Source organism: Eptatretus burgeri, chromosome 17, assembly GCF_056783735.1.
Source record: "Eptatretus burgeri isolate ZD-2024b chromosome 17, Ebu_testis_v1, whole genome shotgun sequence".
In the NCBI taxonomy this organism is placed as follows: Eukaryota; Metazoa; Chordata; class Myxini; order Myxiniformes; family Myxinidae; genus Eptatretus; species Eptatretus burgeri.
The window spans coordinates 47,552,684-47,561,547 of NC_140977.1; the positions used below are offsets into that span (position 1 = coordinate 47,552,684).

The following is an 8,864-nucleotide window of genomic DNA, read 5'->3' on the forward strand; positions in this document are numbered from 1 at the left end:
CCTGGTCTGAATCCAATTTGATGATCGGAAATCAAGCCATTGGAGAAGAGGAAGGATTTAATGTCTGAAGCGATGATGGATTCCATAACCTTACTGATGATTGGGAGTAGGCCAACTTCCAATCACTTCCGGTTCCGGGTTTGGAGCGTCGAGATGTCTCCTTAGGAGCTCTCTGCTGACGATCTCAAAGATAAGTTTCCGGTCGTTATTTGTCCCATTTTAACTGTTTATTTTTCTAACCTTCATGTTACTATGTGTTCCAAGTTCGGTTTTGTTTCAAAAATCGTGCTATTTTGTGAGTTTTTTGGCGACGTTGTCTTACTGGGTGTTTGAGGCCTAGGCTGAGGCCTACCGGTTCCCCTCGGTGTACGATAGTTTTATTTGCTTTCTCTCCCCATTACCGTCAATTTCTATCTTCCTCCATTTCTCCCCACTAATCTGTATTTCTTATCTTAAAAAATAAATAAATAAATAAATAACGCCACCTTTCTCCTGATCTGCTTCTTCTTCCTCTTCCTCTTATTCTTCCTCCTCCTCTTCTTCCTCGATTTTTTTCCACAACACTTCCATGACCTAATCTGTTGAAAACTCTCTCAAACATTAATAATAATAACAAAAACGATATCTTATAATGCTTCATCTCCATCTCTCACACATGTGGTACTCTTTACTGTTTCATAATGCACGACTCTTCTGCTATTTTAACAGACTGCTCTCATTTCGACCTTTCCTTCATTCCTTGCCTAAAAAATCCAACTGTTACAGCGTTTCTTTTCTCCATTCTCTGAATTCGCCTTTATTGCATCCATCAAGAAATGTGTTAAATCGCATCTCTGACCTAAAACTTTAAAAAAAACCCCAGTTTGCTATGAATGTTCGCTTTCCATCAACCTTTCTTTTTTTTCAACTTCAGTGCCAACTCACCCCTCTCACCCCCTCACTCTCACTCTCAAAGCAACCATCCCACTCTTCTTCCTCCAAGCCTCCCTCTCACCTCTCTCAAAAATTCCCCCCTCACCTTTGTCCCATCTTTCATCCCCTCACTCATCCTTCTCAAAGTTGCCCCCCCCTCTCATCCACAAAGCTGCCTCCTTCCACTGCCCTCTCACCTCCATCTCTTCACTCCACCTCCTCAAATCCTCAACTGCTTTCTTCCCCCTCTCTTGTCCCCCTCTCCCCCAGCACCACAGAGCCTTTTCTCCTCATCGTGCGGCCCCCTCCCCGAGCTATTCTGCAATCCCCACATTCTTTCAGCAACCCTACTTACCTCCCCTCCTCTTCCCTTGTTCTACCCCCTCCTCCCCCCCACACCCCCTGCACCCAAAGCCTCCTTCCCCACCTCTTCATTAAAAGTGTGGACCTCAAATATCCGGGGCCTTCGCTCAAACCTTTCAGATCTTTCCATACAGGTTGCCACTGACAAACCAGACATAATCCGCCTAACAGAAAATTTCCTCCCCCAAGACGTGTCTGACTCCCAAGTATCTCTCCCTGGTTACTCCCTCCTTCGGTATGACAGACCTGAGCCTCGTCCTGGTGGAGGAGTTGTTCTCTTCATCAAAGACTCTATTCCTCACTCTCCGTGCACTGCTCTCACTCCCCCATACCCCCAGGAATACTTCTGGCTACGGCTTCCCTCCACTCCCACCTCATGTTTATATGTGTACTGGACCGTCCACCTAACAGTGATGACTCCATCTACACCTCACTATCCGAAAACATGGACCATCTTCTATCTTCTCATCCAAACTCTCTCTTCCTCTTATGTGGCTCCAATCGGTTCTTCTGACCACGTCCTTGTCAAAGTGGACGTCTCTCTGGCTATTATCAGAGAACCACCTCACCGCCGTCGAGTCTGGCATTTCACTCAAGCCGACTGGCAGGGTCTCCAAGCAGCCATCAAACTTATAGACTGGTCTCCTATCGCTACTTTCTCCAACATCAACTCATCCTGGGAATTCTTTCAAAGAAACTTGCTCTTCCTCATGCACAGATTTATCCCCTCTCGTCTTCAGTTGTCCTCCCCTTCCTCCCGCCCTTGGTTTACTGAAGCTTGTGGCGAGGCAGTTGTCCTGAAACAACTTGCCTTTGCCTCATGGAAAGCAAACCCAACTGAGGGCAATCTCAGTTCCTTCCATAAAGCTCGGAACAAGTGTGTATCTACCCTCAGGAGAGCCAGAAAACAACATCTTTCTAATCTCAAGTCTGAACTCTCAAACCTCTCCCCCTCCTCAAAATCCTGGTGGCATCTAATCAAATCTGTTTCTGGTGTATGTTCCCCCTCCATCCCCTCCCTTACTCAAATGGCCGCACTGCTGATACCGCACGTGAAAAAGCTGAATGCCTAAACTTGGTGTTTGCAGCTAAATCTTGTGTCAAAAACCCATCACTTTCTCTACCCACCTTACCCAGTCGCACCCAACTGTCCCGGGACTCTGTGTCCTTTTCTCCTGACAAGGTGGAGAGCTTGCTTTCAAACCTCGACTCAGATTCTGCAACCGGTCCAGACGGCATCAGCCCACGTGTCCTCAAAGCCTGCTCTTCTGCTCTTGCTCACCCTCTCTCTGTTCTATTCAACCTCTCATTTGCTCAAGGTCATCTGCCATCTGCTTGGAAATCTGCAAACATCACTGCCCTGCATAAAAATGGTGCAAAAACAGATCCCTGCAACTGCAGACCAATCAGCCTTCTCCCAATCATCAGCAAGGTTATGGAATCCATCATCACTTCAGACATGAAATCCTTCCTCTTCTCCAATGGCTTGATTTCCGATCATCAATTTGGTTTCAGACCAGGTCACTCCACTCTGGATATGCTGCTTCTGCTCTCCCAACAATGGGTGGAGGTCCTCAATGCCAGACAGGAAATCCGAGCCGTATCCCTGGACATATCACGTGCTTTTTGACACCGTCTGGCACCCTGCACTACTCACCAAACTCTCTTCCCATGATATCCAAGGTCAGCTCCACTCATGGCTCGCAGACTTCCTCTCCTGTCGCAGTCAACGTGTAGCCCTAAATGGAGTTCTTTCATCCCCTCTTCCTGTGCAGGCTGGAGTTCCTCAAGGTAGCGTTCTGGGCCCTGTTCTTTTTCTGGTTTTCATCAATGATCTCTCCGACTCTCTGGAAAATCCTCTATATCTCTTTGCTGATGACTCCACCGTCTGCTGTACCATCGGTCATCCCTCAAACCGGCAAGCAGCAGCTTCTTCGCTCACTGCAGATCTGGATAAAATCACAAACTGGTCCAACACATGGAACATGTCTTTCAATCTGGACAAATCTCACACTCTCACAATGTCTCTTTGAAATGACCGTTTAGAAAACCCACCCATCCACTTTCTCAACAATCCTCTGGAAGAAGTCCTTTCTCTCAAGCTTCTGGGTCTCACTATCTGCCATGACCTTTCCTGGGAAAGCCACATTTCAAACCTCGCCTCCAAAGTCAGTCGCCGACTGTGAATCCTCCGTCGTGCAAAGTCTTTCCTCGCCCTCCTGAGCTCCTGACCACTTACAAAGCTTTTGTCCGTAGCCTGATGGAGTACTGCTCTCCCCTCTGGGCTGGTGCTCCCGCCTCTCACCTTTCTCGGCTTCACGCTGTGGAAACCAAGGCATTTAGGATCATTGGTATCTCCCGTGATGAGGCTGTCTTTGGGCCTCTCACTCAATCACCGCAGGTTGGTCGGTGGTCTTTCTGTCTTTTACCATCTCCTCTCCAGCCTTGCCCCCCCCTGCTCTCTCTGCCATTTGTCCCCACCACATTTCCTCAGGGCGCTCAAGGTCAGCCAACAACCCCCTTCTGGTAAAATTACCAAAATCACGAATCACTACTCACCTTCACTCTTTCATTCCTCTTTTTCCCACCTTTGGAATAAACTCCCTCACTCTATTCTTTCCCATTCTTCCCTCCAGGCTTTCAAAACAGCTGTTCACCACCACCTCTTATCATCCCCCATCCAAATCCTCGATCATTTCTACCCCCGATAATCCACCCAAGCCCACTTCCTTCAAATTCCCTGCTTTCTTTCCTGAAAGTCCCTGTAATGTCCATCTTCTATTCCCCATGTTCCCTGTCCCATCCCTCTCCCTTCCACAGATCTCCTAATGTGTCTGTTCACCACTGTTTTGTCCCTCCCACTCCCGCCCCTCTTGTCTCATGCCCCCTTGATGTGCGTTGTGTGTTAGCTCTCACTCGAGCCTCGACAAGGTATACAAAAAAAAGAAAAAAAAAGGCTGGTTGGTCTGTAGTTGCAGGGATCTGTTTTTGCACCTTTTTTATGCAGGGCAGTGATGTTTGCCGATTTCCAAGCAGATGGCAGATGACCTTGGGCAAATGAGAGGGTGAATAGAACAAAGAGAGGGTGAGCAAGAGCAGAAGAGCAGGTTTTTTGGACACGTGGGCTGATGCCGTCTGGACCGGTTGCAGAATCTGAGTCGAGGTTTGACAACAAGCTCTCCACTTTGTCAGGAGACAAGGACACAGAGTCCAGGGACAGTTGGCTGCGACTGGGTAAGGTTGGTACAGAAAGCAATGGGTTTCGGACACAAGATTTCGATTCAAACACCGAGTTTAGGCATTCAGTCTTTTCACGTGCGGTATCAGCAGTGCGGCCATTTGAGGTAATGGAGGGGGAACATGCACCAGAAACAGATTTGATTAGATGCCACCAGGATTTGGAGGAGGGAGAGAGTTTTGAAAGTTCAGACTTGATATGAGACAGATGTTTTCTGTCTCTCCTCAGGGAAGATACACACTTGTTCCAAGCTTTATGGAAGGAACTGAGATTACCCTCAGTTGGGTTTGCTTTCCATGAGGCAAAGGCAAGTTGTTTCAGGACAATGCCACACCATAAGTTTCAGTGAACCATGAGCGGAAGGAAGGGTAGGACAACTGAAGACGAGAGGGGATCAATCTGTGCATGAGGATAGAGCAAGTTTCTTTGAAAGAAATCATCCTGGGATGAGTTGATGTTGGCAAAAGTAGCGATGGGAGACCAGTCTCGGAGTGTGATGGCTGCTTGGAGACCCTGCCAGTCAGTCTAAGTGAAATGCTAGATTTGACGGCACTGAGGTAGTTCTCTGATAACAGCCAGAGAGATGTCCACTTTGACAAAACACTTCATTAAAGGAACCCTGACAAAGGCCCCCAAGAGATTGGAATACATTCCTGTCAAATGATCAAAACAAGCAGCACTTCACCAATTTCCTTTGAGATGAGTGGAAGAAGGACAAGTCTGCCCCAAAGTTTCTTGGCAAGAAGCTTCTGGTTTTCTGTGGAAAAAAGTGCATCAATCTGACAAGTACCAATGGTCAAGAAACCATGTCAGGGGAGGTTCTTCTTCTTCTTCTTCTTCTTCTTCTTCTTCTTCTTCTTCTTCTTCTTCTTCTTCTTCTTCTTCTTCTTCTTCTTCTTGCATATTAAAGCTTGGCTGCTGGGTGGCTATCGTTGTGTTGGGGCACAACTATGTTGTTGATGCTGTGCCCCTATACCAGTATACTGGTACTCATTTCACCAACCTCAGAAGGATCACAGGCTGAGTAAACCCCATCTGTTGTTAATTCAGCAACCAACAGGGCTTGACACTCAGGACTCCGAAGATCCCAAGCCAGCCACCCCAACCACAAAACCAACACCAGGCTTTCAGAATAGGTTGAAAATATAAATTGTACACAAGAAGAAGCAGACACAAAGATCATCCTTCATTGTCTAAACATTGCCATCCATTCACCATATGAGTCTACAATAAATGTGAGATCGTCAGACACAGATGTCTTCATACTTCTGTTTCACACAGGAACTCCATCAGAAAATTATATTTGACACTGGAGTTGGGAACTTGAGGCATCTTATGGATGTGGAAAGTGTTATCAAAGATGTGGGAAAGGAGATGTGCTAGGCACTCCATGCAGTACATGTCTTTGTGTGCCGAAGACCCACACAAACTGTGTGCCGAAGACCCACACAAACTGTGTGCCTAAGACCCACACAAACTGTGTGCCGAAGAACGCCCGAGACGCCGATCGGCTGCAACCTTTTGACATTTGATGATGAGTTTAAAAGTCACTTTTGGTGTTTTTCACACTGAAGAGAAAACTTAGAGGGAAAACATGTAACCCTTAGTCCTCCTGTTTGGAGCCATTTTACTTCACGTCCAGTGGAGCCTGTTGTTAAATTATATCTGCTTCGAGAAACGATCGCTTTTTCCTTTAAAAAATTCCCGATCTCCCTCTGGATTTTGACATTATTATTTCGGAAGTGATTTCCGATCATAAAATGTGGAATCAGATTTCCGATATCAGCTTTTAAAGCCTTGGAAAAAATGCCACGAAGAGCTGTCTTAAATGCCCTTTAAGCCCCGGGCACAACAGATCGTACGAAATGTTGTCGCGGTCGACCCGTAAAATATTTGTCGTGGCCAGATCTTGCAACATGACCGAAATCTATTTCGAGTGGTCACAAGGGCTACGACACATTAAAGATGGTTTGGCGATGGGGACGCGACAGAAAAAAAAGGTGTGTCGCAAGACAGTCGTGCGACAGTCGTGCGACAGTCGTGCGACAGTCGTGGGACCATCGTGAGTTGTCGGGCATTGTCGGGGGGCTGTTTTTCACGTGATCAGGTCGTGGTTCACTCGTGGGATGCTCGCGCGTCCGTCTCGCGACTATATAACGCAAGACTGTCGTAGGACAGACTCACGACAGCCACAAGACATAGATACCACAAAAATCGTCGAGCAAAAAAGGTGCATGTCCAATTTTGCCTCACGACGGCAAGTCGATGCCACGATGCTCAAAATTCCGTAGGACTGTCTTGCGACGACCCCCGATTTGCCCAAATTTTCTGTCGTGTCATGGCACAAATGCGTCGTGGGTTCATTGTGACCGTGGGTTTACTCATTACTCACTTTTTCTCGCACACACAATTCTCATTTCCATTCACACACACTCTGAATCATCTAAAGACCTTATTTCCCTCACTACCTCGTGCTCCCTGCCATCCCTTACACTAAGCCCGTTCCCTTTTAACACTCCCTCGAAACTCTCTACCTCCCCACTACATGTTCCATGTGCCAACTTAAACATATGTCCCTACTGTGTCTCTAGATCCCTATCATTTATCCGAGCCCTCCCTCTGTCTGGCTAGTGCTTCGGTCCCCCGTGGAGGTAACCATTCCTGGCGCCCCCACCCCCCATGCGGTCCTCACAATGCCAACCAACGAAGGCTAGTGCTTTGCCCAGGGAGGGCCACTTCTAGTGCCCTCACCAGCACAATTACTTTTACACTACCCGCCTCTAACTAATCGATCCTAATGCTCCTTTCCCCGGGTGGGGGCATTACACAACCGCACCCCACATGGGCACCATACTCGGTCTCTACTCAATGAACCTCCCTCCACAGAGGAGCTCGGCAGTTCACCTGTCACCTGCCAATCAATTCGAATGCTTGCACTCGTTTTCGGGGGATCTCCTACGGGAAACACCAACGTGACCGATACGCCAACCGTTCCTACCGCGGGATCCCCCCAGACGTCACTCGCACACGGGCCGCCCCGCGAGCTTCGCTCCGCCCACTCTTACTCCGACCACGTGCTCGAGCCGGCCGACGGCGATGCCGCAGCTGCTTCCTTCCACTCGTGCCGGGCATCCCGCGAGCACCACTCGCGTCTCGCAGCACATCTCAATGCTTTTACTTGCTCCCCTTCTCGCCGTCCGCACTCCGGTAATTTATCCGGCGCGGAGCGTTTTGGCGCCGGCTCCTCCGAAGCCATGACCACTTGGAGCAATGGTCCACGCTCGGGCGGTTTTCTAAGCACGGACCACACACACACACTCTTGTACACACCGCACCTCACACACACACACACACACACACACACACACACACACACACACACACACACACACACACACACACACACACACACACACACACACACACACACACACACACACACACACACACACACACACACACACACACACACACACACACACACACACACACACACACACAGTCACGTGGGGCCAGCGCGGTTTCCAAAATAATTTTCTCACGCTCGGGAGGCTCACCGCTCCCATCAGTCACATTAACCGCTACCCCGTCTGGGTCGATGCTTCACCAACACTGTCACACTCACCATTCCACTCCATCTGTGCACACGTCCTCGACACACACACACACACACACACACACACACACACACACACACACACACACACACACACACACACACACACACACACACACACACACACACACACACACACACACACACACACACACTCCGCATACCGGGCACTCCAAAGAACTGTGGGTCCTGCGTGACCCCAAAGCTCGTTATACACCCGTCCGGACCACGTACATACCTGGACTCGTCATGACTCACCTTGACGGGACTTCACCTCCTTCCGGTTCGTCTCGAGGACCTGCATCCTCTTCGCTTGGTCCTGGAGTATGGAACCACGCTGTTTACATAACCCGAACACGCATTCCAGGATCTCCTCCTTCACTCCACTTGTTCCTCCTTAATTTTGTTGACCTCATCCTTAACGTCTCAACCTCGTCTTTCATCCTCGTTATCTCCCAGTACGTCCCTTCCACCTCTTCCTCGAACGTGTCCTTTACCGTCTTCGTTTTTCGTTCCACCTTATCTATGTGTTCCTTCATGGCCCCTTCTTTGGCCTCCATCACCTCATCAGGTCAGGTCAGGTATGGGAGCATGTGCCAGAACAGCGCGTCGCTGCGTCCACTTTCCGCCGGTACTCCAGGGGCCTCCGTCTGGCCACCCCCCAGGCAGATGCCAGGCCCATCCCCATCTCCTTGAGATGATGGTCAACCTGTTGTAACCATGAGGCACGTGGTC

General features: G+C 49.0%; 1 protein-coding gene across 4 annotated transcripts in view; it reads right to left on the minus strand.

Annotated features, from left to right (window-relative positions):
- LOC147010008 (uncharacterized) overlaps positions 1-8,864 on the minus strand; it is a 49,994-nt gene that overhangs the window by 38,431 nt on the left and 2,699 nt on the right. Inside the window, exon 2 of one of the 4 annotated variants that reach the window (XM_085861047.1) lies at positions 8,388-8,692. The exons of 2 other annotated variants lie outside the window; for them this stretch is intronic. The gene's annotated coding sequence lies outside the window, so the exon portion shown is untranslated. Of the gene's footprint in view, positions 1-485; positions 1,089-8,387; positions 8,693-8,864 lie in introns of those variants that run through there. One more of the 4 variants, XM_085861049.1, reaches the window with a different exon arrangement.